The sequence below is a fragment of the Silene latifolia genome, chromosome 2, assembly GCF_048544455.1.
Source record: "Silene latifolia isolate original U9 population chromosome 2, ASM4854445v1, whole genome shotgun sequence".
NCBI lineage: Eukaryota > Viridiplantae > Streptophyta > Magnoliopsida > Caryophyllales > Caryophyllaceae > Silene > Silene latifolia.
In genome coordinates, this window is record NC_133527.1 from 68219210 (window position 1) to 68232028 (window position 12819).

Below are 12819 nucleotides of genomic sequence, written 5' to 3' on the forward strand. Positions count from 1 at the left end.
TGGTGAGGTCTCTTCCTCACCATGGTTTTGACCCGTAGTTTCTGTCTAACCAGTTCTACAATGGGTTGTACGATGATCACAGAGCCATACTTGATGCGTCATCTAATGGGATATACCAAGAGAATACTGACGATGGACCCTTATTGAAGAGATAGCGAACCACAGTGTTGAATATGGAAACCCGAGGGATGGTATTAGAACAGTTCATGCAGTCGATAAGCAAGTTGTGGCTCAGCTGGAAGCCATGAATGCTAGATTTGATAAGTTGGAGTTACATTCTGCTGGGGAGCCTAAGACGGTCCATATGCTTACTAGAGGGAAGACCGTTACATGTGAGAGATGTGGTAGCAACGATGGTCACACTGCTGTTGGCTGTCTTACAGGTCCTTGCCTTTCAACAATATAGGCAAGGAGGGGGTTCCTATTATAATAACCAAGGGGCAGTCCATCCCAATTTGAGGTGGACAAGTCAAAATGTGCTCAATCCTACCCCTCCTCCGCACCAGCAGCAGTCATATGTCCCTCCACATACGACTCAACAAGGCTTTTAGAAGCCTCCTTCCTTTTCTACACCTAATCAAGGTGCCTCGTCTTCTGGTGGGGTAAGTGAGATAGGTGAGTTGAAGACGATGTTGCAGTCTTTGACAAAGTAGTGGAAGTTAAGCGACCAACAAAAACATGCTTCTATCAAGGCAGTTGAAACTCAAGTTGCCCAGTTAGCCACGAACCAGTCCACAAGGAAAACGGGTCATTTACCATCACAAGCTGACAAAAATCCACATGAGACGGTAAATTTAATTAATTTGAGAAGCGGTCGTTCATATGAGGGACCGGAAGTGCTGAAATCAGACCCGAGGAAGGAAATAATAGCTTATGAACAGTGTTCTATCAAAGAAAATGAGCTGATGGCTAAGAAAGTACTCGATCGACTAGTTTCTGGGGGTGGATCGAGTAAAAGTGTTGAAGAAAGTACTCGATCGAGTGGAATTTCTACTCGATCGAGTGAACAGGAAAAGGCAACTGCTCGATCGAGTGAAATTTCTACTCGACCGAATGATGCTGTTGAAGAAACTACTCGATCTAATGGGAATTTTGGTCGATCGAGTAGTATGGATAATGGACAGCTTGATCGAGAGCCTGCTAGTGCTCGATCGAGTGATAAATCGCCTCAAAGACCTCGTTCGAGAGGAAAGAAGCGTCCAAAGGATACAGAGCTTGATCCGGCTGACACGTTGGAAGAGAGAAACAAGGGACTCGAGATACCCATCATGGTTCCCTACCCGAGGCGTCTGCAGAGTACTAAAGCTAATCAACAATTTGGCAAATTAACGAGATCCTGAGAAGCTTGTAGGTCACTGTGCCATTCGCCGAACTGCTGACACAGGTACCCTCTTACCTTAAATTTATGAAAGAAATTTTAACACATAAGAGGCACATTAATGATCATGAGACGGTAGCTTTGACCGAGGTAGGGACGGCCCTAGTTCAAAATAAGTTACCTCCCTAACAGTCAGACCCGGGTAGTTTCTCAATTCCGTGTCATATTGGTACCCATTTGATTGATAACGCGTTATGCGATCTTGGCCCTAGCGTGAGTGTCTTACCATTGTCTCTGGCTAAGAGACTTGGTTTGACAAAGTTTAATTGCACCAACATGACTGTTCAGATGGCCGACCGTAGCATATCACGGCCACTAGGTGTAATAGAAGACATACCTGTTAAGATCGGGAGGTTCTTTATTCCCGTTGACTTCATTGTACTTGACATCCCCGAAGATGCGCATACCCTATTATTTTAGGGAGACCATTTTTATCTACTGCTCGTGCAGTAATAGACGTCGGGGGCAAGACATTGACTTCTCAGGTTGGGGACAAGGAGCTGATATTCCATTAGTCTAAGTTCCGGAGGGCTTCCATGCAAGCTCAGCCTTGCAACGCCCTCTCTTCTATTGACCCTATTATAGACACTCCAAATGAAAATTTGGAGCATTGTGCTGCTATTGTTACCCCTCCGCCTCAGGTTGAGAGCAAAAAGGAGGAAAGTTCGTCTGTTTTACTTGCTGCAGGTACAGATGAAAACAATGAGGGAGCTGTCCAAGGGCATTGTGCAATTAATGTCAGTCAAAGTAGGAGTGACGGTGTTAAAGCCGGTGAGAAAGGAGCAAGGATGAGAAAAGTTCGCGCATATGTGGATGTGAACTATTCTCCTCCGAATGATTCAAGTTCAAGCTCATGGAAGCTGAAGAGAACGATCAATGTTGCTGAGGTGACGTCCTTCAGTCAGGATCCCTCCGAGGGGTACTAAATTGCTTTGGGAAGTGAGCGGGGAAATGCCCCGTGTACCATCTTGTATAAAGAATTTTTAATTTTCCGTTGAATTTTTTTTATTACTTTTAATTAGGACAATTAGAATTTAGACAATTTTTAGCGTAGATAGAGAGTATAGACTGTTACTTTGCGTATTGGGTATTTTGGGATATTTTTACGAGTGTTTCTATGCAGGTTTGGGGAATTTTACGCAAATTCAAAGGAAGAATGACGAATTAAAGAGATTACACGAGGAAAAGAGCACGATCGAGTACTTTTTGTACTCGATCGAGTGAAATGTGGTCAATCGAGTAATGCCATATCAGTCGAAAGAATAAAGCAGAAAAGGGGAGTTCTCGATCGAGTAAATTTCTACTCGATCGAGTAGATGAATACAATAAGGACTCGATCGAGCAGTTCTAAACCACTCGATCAAGTAAACGTGGAAATCACACGAAGGGAGTTTCTTTAACATCCCTTTTTTTCATTCCTAATTCATTTATTTCCTAATATTTCGACCCCTTTCCTATTTTGCGATAAAAAACCCCCCAAATCCCTCATTTTTCATGCCCTTTTACCAAATCTGTCACCTACATTGTGTTCATTGTTAATTAATTGACAAAAGCCCTCTACTTTCCCCTTGATTCGTGTTGCTTTACTCAGTCTATTAAGGGTATTAGGGTTGCGGTTTTTTCGATCAAAAAATCGTTGTTTTTGCTTGTTTCTTGCCGTTTAATTGCGATTTGTGGGTTTCTAATTATCAAGTAAGTGATACCTACACCTTTTTGCAATTTAATTTCATTTATTTTGCTTACTATGAGGTGAATTGGTATTAGGGTTTCGAAATTGCTTATTTAGTCGAGTTTTTCGACTATAGCCGTCATTGCTTGCCCTTTTTTATCTTGCTTGATTATCATTTCCAATGCCTCATTGCTTTTACATGTTTAATTTCGAATTTTACGAGAAATATGCGATACGGGTTCATTACAGACGAAATTTTCGACTGTAAGCTTAGTTTTTGCTGCTGTCATATGCTTAGTCAACTTCATTTATTGCTTAATTGCTGCTGTTGATGCTTGCTACCCCGCCGCTATCGCTGTTTACATGCTTCAATTCGAAATTTTGAGGAAAAGTTGGGAATCTATGTGCTGAAAGTCGAATTTTTCGACTGGTAGGGGAGTTTTCCTGCTGATTTTCATGCTGTTTAGCCGCTGTTTTCTTATCAATTCCCCTGCCCTATTTATTCAGGATGGATTCTAGCTCGATGCCTTCGTCGAGCTCTTCTGCCAGTCCGTGTTTGTCTCTGTCTGAAGACGGTAGTCCCTGCTGTTACTACCGTCTCCGCACCGGCCAGCACTCCCGTATTCTTAGTTTCAGGCGCCGGTACTGTTTTTACGCCAGCTAGCACAGCTGCTAGCTCTGTTTCAGCTGCTACCCTAGTCACAGCCACCACCACTACTAGCACTACTGCTAGTCTTTCTTCCTCAGTGGTGGTCACAAAGACCCGACCTCTTACTCCAAATACGGTGATCACACCCGTGGCGGACTCACCGCGATTCTGTTTGCCTTTTAGAGCGGCCCTAGTTCCTCGCACCGTCACTGGACGGGCTTCTACTTCGGGTTCTAGAGGCCAGGGCCGAGGTCGTGGACGTTCCCGTTCTACGCCAGCTCCTAGCACTTCTACTTCAGCTGCTCCTTCTGGCACGGTCACTGTCTGAGGAGACAACTCCCTCGACTCTCACCCCGACTACCCGCAGGTAATTTTCATTGACGGTGTACATCGTAAGAGGTTTTATAACCTCCTTGGCTGTGAGTTTGTACCTTCCCGGTTTTTAGATAAACCGGCACTTGAGAGACTCGGCATCTAAGAGTCAGTTTGTGAGCTTTTACGGGACACGGGGATTGCCGGACTCATTACTATGAGTGGCCGTACCTTTCTGGAGCTGAGTCTTGAGTTCCTCAGCTCCTTCACCTTCTCCTCCGGGGCACACGACGGTGCCCCCACTAGTTCTTCTGTGTCTTTCCGGTTGATCAACCAGACTTTTTCGATGACTTTGGGGGAGTTTGGTAGCAGACTTGGACTTTCCTCTACGGGCGACGCTATCGCCCCTAGGACGGTCATTCGTCAGCTTTGGCGGACCTTGGCCCAGACCACCTTTCCCGAGCGAAAGCTCGCACAGGTCCATATTCCCCCTGCCCGTTACTTTCTTAGGATGATGGAGAGCACCATTTTTGGCCAAAAGGAGCCAAACAACATCAACAACAATGAGCTCTCCATCTTAGGCGGTTACCTGAACATTGACTGCGAGGGTCCTTTTACCCTCAACATTGCCTATCTGACCGCCCAGTACTTTCAGGCCTAGGGGGCGAAGGTCACGGGATTTATTGCCTGCGGTGGCATAGCCACCATTCTTGCCCGTTCCCTTTTCCCTGTCTGGCCTCGTGACTTACAGTACCTCGAGGGAGAAAGGTATCTGAGTCTGAATGCCATGCATTCTCAGCATTGGCTGACCACAGACTACTAGACATGGAAGATAGACGGTTCCTTGTCTGTGGACCTACCTTGTGACACTCTACCCCATCTAGCCCCTTTGCCTACTGTCGCTAGGGGCGACTGACTGCAACCTCTACCTGACTACCAACTTTCACTCCGACCACCTCCCACTTTACCCGCCGCCAAGAAGCGGCATAGACTTGAGACTGGAGAGGGGTCCACACCTTCTGGGAGTGTCCAGCCTTCCACAGCTACTCCCATCCCGACTCCTACTCCTACTCCTACTCCCGCACCCGCCGACCAGACACAGGCACAGCCGGGCTTACCGGCTAATTTTGTACCTCCACCACCCTTTGAGGCGTCCTCGGTCATGAACCAGGGGCGTCGTGACGGTTTGTTAGTTGAGATTGCAGAGAGACAGGCTCGTATAGAGCAGGACTTAGATTTGACTTTGTTCCCTCTATACGAGTACCACTTGAGTCGACACCGTCAGATCCCAGAGGGTTGGCCACACCCTTCCTTTTACCGGTACCCAGCTGAGGGGTACCCGGAGCCTGCTGAGGAGGAGGAGGAGGACGAGGACCCGGAGGTGGCAGCGGAGAGAGCTCGAGCTAAGAAGAGGAGGAGGAGAGAGTAGGAGGTGGACCCGGACTACACAGTGCGGGTGGAGGACGTGCGCGACAGCGACAAGGAGGCTGATGAGTAGCTACTGGTCTACTCACTTCCCCAGTTTTCTGGCTGGTTTGGGGAAGTTCGTGTTTTGTATGTACATCTTACTCTTTTATTTTTGTCTCCTTTTTGTTTTATTGTTTTTATTCTTTATTGGTTGTATATTCCCTTTCCCCTGTATATATCAGCTGGTGTATGCTGGAGGACAACGAGGGCGTTGTCCGTTTTGGTTTGGGGAGGGTATTGCATCCTTTTGAGTCTGCATTTGCATTTGTTTCGCATTTACGTTTATTTTTTTCAGCTTGCATTGTTTATTTATTTCATTAAAAAAATCAATAAAATCAAAAAAATTAGAAAATTTCAAAATTCAAAAATATTCACGTTTATTTTTGCATATAGGTTGAGTCGGAACGGTAGATTTCAGTGATGAAATTGTACTATAACTTGTCATTTTACTCGAGCCTTGCACTTCTGTTGATAGTTATTAGCTTTGTCATACGCATAGTCTATGAGTTTCTGTTCAAATATAGCTGACTGTTTAGACTTGACCTGATAAATTGGCAACCTACTTGATAATTTCTGAGGTTTAGAGCCCATAACTGGTGACATTCATGACCAGTTCATTAGGAATTGAGAGTAGTACTCCTTGCATAGCATGATCATCATTTTTGCACTTTTATGACATTCAATTTCTTGTCAAATGCACACATTCGGGTTTGTGGTTGGGGTCACATGCAGGGAGGTGCTTGCAAAGTTCCCCTTTTCCTTTTATTTTTCACCCATTTAGCTCCCCTTAAGCAAAAACTTGCCTTTTTGTCCCATTAGCGACATCCTAAACTGAGCCTGCCTAGTCAAGCTAGTTTAGTATGTCTTTTGTGGTATGATTTTTCGTCTGTAGTTTGGCCCATATCTTTTTGTATGGAGTTGATGTAAATAGAGGAAGGAGAAAAAGAGAAAAAAAAAGAATTTAAAAAGGAAAAAAAAGGAGAAGAAAACGTGAAAAAGAAAGAAAACAAAATGAAAACAAAAACAGAAATCACGTTGTACAGTGAAGAAAAGAAGAAAGAAAAGAAGTTTGAAAAATAATTGATTTGTTTCATTTGATTCATTTAGACGGTGTTAAAAAATGAAAGTTTGTCACCGTCTAACTCCTCCATTCTTATTCCATATTTTTGAGGAGAGTGTGTATGAGTTTAGTGAGCTGTGTGCCAGATGAAGGGCACTTGTACTCTATTTCTCAGTCAGTTGAGATTCGGATGGTTTATTATGGTCCTGTTAGGAACTAGCTTGACACTTTTACCTCCACATTACCATAACTTGTTTTTCCTTTTCTCACCTGAACCTCACTATTCCCATATTATTTGTAAGCCCTCGGCTGTGACGGACATTATTGGTTGGATTGTGCGCATTGGTACTTGAATTGTCTTTCATTTTTGTTGCATGCATGCTATGTAGGTCGTAGTTAGGTGAGTGACTGTCTTTCCTTATCTCTTTTACATATAACATTCACCCTTTGCTTCATGAGAGAAGAGTGACCACGAGAGAGTCCGATTTTGTTGGTCTTGCAAGGTCGATAGGTTGGCTATATTTCTGAACAGCTTATAACTCGTTTGCGTATTGACTGCTTAGCTATAACTGTTAGTTTTTGTTGCATTAAATTGGTTCATGTAGACAAGTTAAGCTAGCTGTGAGTTTTCATTTCCGTTCCATTAGTTGCATTTTAGTTTACTCGAGGACGAGTAAAGGTTCGGTTTGGGGAGATTTGATACGTGCATATTGTATAGTCTTTTTAGCCTATTTCAGCACGTATTTCCATGCATTTTTGTACTGTTTATATAGTATTATGCCCCGAATTGGCTACTTTGGTTCGTTTTGTCCGCTTTGTAGAAATGAACGCGAAAGTAGTGGAATCATACCATTTTTCGTCCTTTTTGCATGCATTTTGAGGAGACGGGATTTTCCAGAGTGAGAAACTGCATTGGAATGCGTGAAGTCATGGTTTACGAGGCAGTCGGTCACGAGTTTATGCTGATTTAAAGGAAGAAGGCTCGATCGAGTGGTTTTATTACTCGATAGAGTGGTTTTTATAGCCATGGTTGATCGATCGAGTAGTTATTTACTCGATCAAGAAGTGCTGAAAAGAGAGGTTACTCGATCGAGTAACTATTCTACTCGATCGAGTAGATTTTCTTGAGTTTTGCTCGATCGAGTGGATTTATTCTACTCGATCGAGTGGTTTAGGCTTTCGTGGGCTTTAATTAGCCCGTGAACGTGTTTTAGTTGTTGGATTTAGTTTGTTTTCTATTTAAACTTTCGTTAACTAGGTCATTATCTATATTTTATCTTATCATCTATCAGTTTTAGCTTTCACAGAAAAACACATTACGTTGCTTTTCCCTTTTCTTTGTAACTTTACTTTTGGGATTATTTCGCTTGGATTTGTGTGTTCTTTACGCCGGATTCTCACGATTGTAATCTCTTCCTCCTTTCTTAATAATAATCTTTATTTCATTTGCTTTAATTCTTTTTTTTACTTCATTTAATTTCTGCCCTAATTCACTTTTATGCAATTTAATTGTCGTTATAATATGTTGAATGCTGGTCATTTATCTGCTGTTAGTTTTGATAGTATAAATAGCGATATGAGTAGCTAAACTTGTTTCATGTTGGGATTAGGGGATCTACGATAGAAATGTGACGATGTAGTAAGTAGGTTAGATGAATTGATTGTGAGATTCTGTCACCATAGCAATTTAACTGTATTTCTACCGACTTAGTTGAGTGCACGCTTCTGAGTCACCCTTTAATCTGGCTAAATTTAATCCTGGATCGGAAGATTGGACTAAATAGGCCTGCTATGAATAGTAGACTACCCTGACAAGGACGGAAGTTTAGTTAGTGGAAGTTTAGGATAGAAAGTGGACCGGAAGGACCTTTCCATATCCGTCTCGCATTAATTTGTGTAAGTTGTTTACAGTTGAGTCACTTGACTACCGTAGTGAACCGAAATCCTGACATGTCCCTTCTCTACTTGATAGTTTAATTCTATTTTCCTGCCTTTACTGCTCTTGTCTCTACTTCTCTTTCCTTTAAACCTTTTAGTTTAGAAAACCAATTTAAACAACCCCCCCATTTGTGACCAAATAGACGGACTCTTACAGATATCTTGCCTCCCTGAGGAGATCGACCTGACTTCCCTATCTATATAGTTAGTTTAGTTAGTTTATTTTTGATAGGTACACGACAAACGTATCAACAAACATGTAAACCGCGATGAGGTAAGGGAAATTATCATCAAGTAAACCAAATTGAACTGAAAATCACAATGTCAGTTAAAATTTTTGACTTTGATAAACCTTAAACCCCAATTCCCAATTTACTTCATTAAAGGCGAAAATTAATGCAATTAATCAACAAAGAAGTAAAGGGATTAATTACTTGATGAAAGAGACCCACAAATTAGCAATTAATCGAAAGAAAACAAAGCAAATTGCGCGATTTTTGAGCAAAAACCGCTAACCCTAATTCCTCCAATTGACTACAAAAACGAATGAAAATCAAAGGGGAAATATGGTGGAAATGGCGGATTAAAAGCAAGGAAAAATTTGTAGGTGTTGGATTTGGTAATGGGCAAAAGCTTATGGAGGATTTGGGGGTTTTAAAATGGTGAAGACGAAAAATGAAGAAGGAATTAAATAAGGAATGAAAATAGGGAGTTTAAGGGACACTTCATGCGTGTTATAAACAGTTTCACTCGATCGAGTGATTTTAAATTACTCGATCGAGGACTTCCAGCTCCAATTCACTCGATCGAGTAGAAATCTACTCGATCGAGAACTCCCTTATTTTGCCAACTCGATCGAACAGCTGCAAAATCCTCGATCGAACCCTTTTTCTGCAATATCCTCTCGATCGAGTACAAAAAGTATTCGATCGAGTGCTTTTCCTCGTGTACGTCATCCAAATTGCGTATAATTTCCCCAAACATGCATAAAAACACTCGAAAAAATATCCCAATATACCAAATACAAAAGGTAACAGTCTATAGTCTTTCTAACTACGCTAAAAATATCTAAATTCTAATTATCCTAATAAACGCAATAAAACAATTCCAACGGAAATTAAAATTAGTTTTTACAAATTGTTACATGGGGTATTCCCCGCTCACTTCTCAAAACAATTCAGTAGCCCCACGGAGGGCTTCTGACTGGAGGACGTCACTTCAGCAACATTAACCTTCCTCTTCATTCTCCAAGAGCTTGTACTTGAATCAGTAGGAGGAGAATAGTTGACGTCCACATATGTGCGAACTTTTCTCGTCCTTTTTCCTTTCTCACCAGCTTTAATGTTATCACTCGCAACTTGATTGATCTCAATTGCACCACGACCTTTAACATCTCCTGCATTTTCATCTGTACCTGCAGCAAATAAAACAGACGAATTCTCCTCCTTTTTGCTCTCAATCTGAGGCGGAGGGGTCACAATAGCAGCACAAAATTCCAGATTTTCATCTGGAGTGTCAATATGAGGGTCAGTGGAGGAAAGGGCATTGCAAGGCTGAGATTGCATGGGAGCCATTCGAGACTTAGACTGATGGAATATCAATTCCTCGTCCCCAACCTGAAAAGTCAATGTCGTGCCCCCGACATCAATCACTGCACGAGCAGTGAATAAAAATGGTTTCCCTAAATTAATAGGGGTGTGAGTATCCTCGGGGATGTCAAGCACAACAAAATCAATGGGAATAAAGAATCTGCCGATCTTAACAGGTATATCCTCAATGAGACCTAATGGCCGTGATATGCTACGGTCGGCCATCTGTAGAGTCATGTTCGTGCAATTAAACTTAGTCAAACCAAGTCTCCTGGCAAGAGACAGGGGTAAGACACTCACGCTAGTGCCAAGATCGCATAACACGTTATCAATCAAGTGGGTACCTATATGACACGGAATCGAGAAACTACCCGGGTCTGACTGTTTGGGAGGTAACTTATTTTGAACTAGGGTAGTCCCTACCTCGGTCAAAGCTACCGTCTCATAATCATTAATATGCCTCTTACGTGATAAAATCTCTTTCATAAATTTAAGGTAAGAGGGTACCTGTGTCAGCAACTCGGCGAAAGGAACAATGACTTGCAAGCTTTTCAGGAGCTCGGCAAATTTACCGAACTGTTGATTGGCCTTCATGTTCTGTAGTCGCCCCGGGAAAGGCACAGTAATAGGTATCTTGAGCCCTTTGTTCCATTCTTCCAACGTGTCGGCTGGATCAAGCTCTTTATCCTTCGATCGAGACTTTTTACCTCTCGATCGGGGTCTTTCAGGAGAGATTTCACTCGATCGAGAACTAGCAGGCTCTCGATCGAGGTTTTCATTATCAACAGTGTCCGATCGAGCAAAAATACCACCCGATCGAACAGTTTCATCAGCAGTTTCACTCGATCGAGTGGTTTGGACTCCTCGATCGAGCTGTTCAATTTCCTGTTCACTCGATCGAGTAAGATTTTCATTCGATCGAGTCCTTTCTTCATATATTTTCCTCGATTGACCCCCAGAAACTAGTCGATCGAGTATTTTCTTCGTTGTCAGCTCATTTTCATCAGCAGTAACCCGTTCATCAGCAGTAATACTCCTTCTTGGGTCTGAATTCAACAGCTCGGGTCCCTCATATGAACGACCGCTTCTCAGATTTATTAAATTCAGCGTCTCATGTGGATTCGTATCGGCTTGTGACGGCAAATGACCCTACTTCCTCATGGACTGATTCGCAGCTAACTGGACAACTTGGGTTTCAAGTGACTTAATAGATGCGTCTTTTTGTTGGTCACTTAATTGCCACTGCTTTGTCAAAGACTGCAACATCGTCTTCAACTCAGATAGCTCACTTACCCCACCTGAAGATGATGCACCTTGATTGGGAGGAGGAAAGGAAGGAGGCTTTTGAAAGCCTTGTTGAACCTTATGAGGAGGGACATATGGCTGCTGTTGCTGCGGTGGAGTAGTAGGATTGAGCACATTTTGACTTGTCCACCTCAAATTGGGATGGATAGCCCCTTTGTTGTTATAATAAGAACCTCCTCCTTATCTATATTGTTGGAAGGCAAGGACATGTTCCTTCTCTGTAAGACAGTCAATAACAGTATGACCGTCATTTCTCCCACACCTCTCACATGTGATGGTGTCCTGTCTAGTCAACCGATGAACCGTCTGTTGATCTGCAGCAGGTTGCAGTTCTAATCTATCAAATCGGGCATTCATGGCATCCTACTGAGCCACAACTGCCTTGTCAACCGCGTGAACTGTTCGAATATCGTCTCGTAGGTTCCCATATTCAGCACAATGGGTCGCCATCTCCTCAATAATGGCCCATCCCTTATCATCATCAGTATTCTTTTAAAATCTTCCGTTGGATGAGGCGTCAAGTATAGCTCTGTGGTCATCGTACAACCCATTGTAGAACTGATTGGACAGAAACCACGAATCAAAACCATGGTGAGGAAGAGACCTTACCAACCTCTTGAACCGACACCAAGCTTCATAGAAAGTCTCATCAGGTGTCTGCTTGAAGCTAGTAATCTTTGCCCTCAGCTGATTAGTGCGCTGCGAAGGGAAATACCTTTTATAGAAAGCAAGCGCGAGAGTCTCCCAATTCGTGATACCCAAGGCTGTACGGTCCAAGTCAGTCAGCCACTCCTTGGCGGATTCAGTCAAAGAAAAAGGAAACAGCGCCTCCTTAATCTTGTCTTGAGTTACCCCCTTTGTGGCGGGGATAGTAGAGCAATAATCCATAAAGACCTCCATAAGCTTCCTCTGGTCTTCACCTGCCATACCTGTAAAGAGATTTCTCTCCACCTGATTGATATAAGACGGACGGATGTCAAACGTATTACCATCCTAAGTCTGGAGGTTAAAACCCTTGGGAATAGAAGATGCTTTAGGCTCCGAATGACTTGCAATATTCGACATCTTTACTGGTTGCTTTACAGAACTGAGATTGTCTTCTCCTAAAGACTGGTCTTCTGTAAATAGGAAATGCTGAAGCTCGGGTTCAAAAGTACTCAAGTCTTCCTTTCGTGATTGTCTTTGCAGACGGAGTTTATACCTAAACAGTCGCTTTGGCTCAGAATCAGCTGAAACTAACTCCGATCTATTCGATTTGGGCATACACAACACTGAAAAAGATAAATGAGAACTGTCTCAAGGAATAAATATTCCCTGAGACGGATAAAAATAAATGAAACAAAAACATATAGGGCTTTTACCTCCCCGGCAACGGCGCCAAAATTTGACAGGGTAGTCGTATACCTATCAAAAATAACTAACTAAACTAACTATATAGCTAGGGAAGTCGGG

At 42.8% G+C, this 12819-nt stretch overlaps 1 non-coding gene across 1 annotated transcript; it reads left to right on the top strand.

Annotated features, from left to right (window-relative positions):
* The first annotated feature begins 11950 nt into the window (after positions 1-11950).
* LOC141645034 (small nucleolar RNA R71) lies at positions 11951-12056 on the top strand. Its single transcript, XR_012544629.1, has one exon. It is a non-coding gene; the product is annotated as a small nucleolar RNA R71 (small nucleolar RNA).
* Positions 12057-12819: the final 763 nt, after the last annotated feature.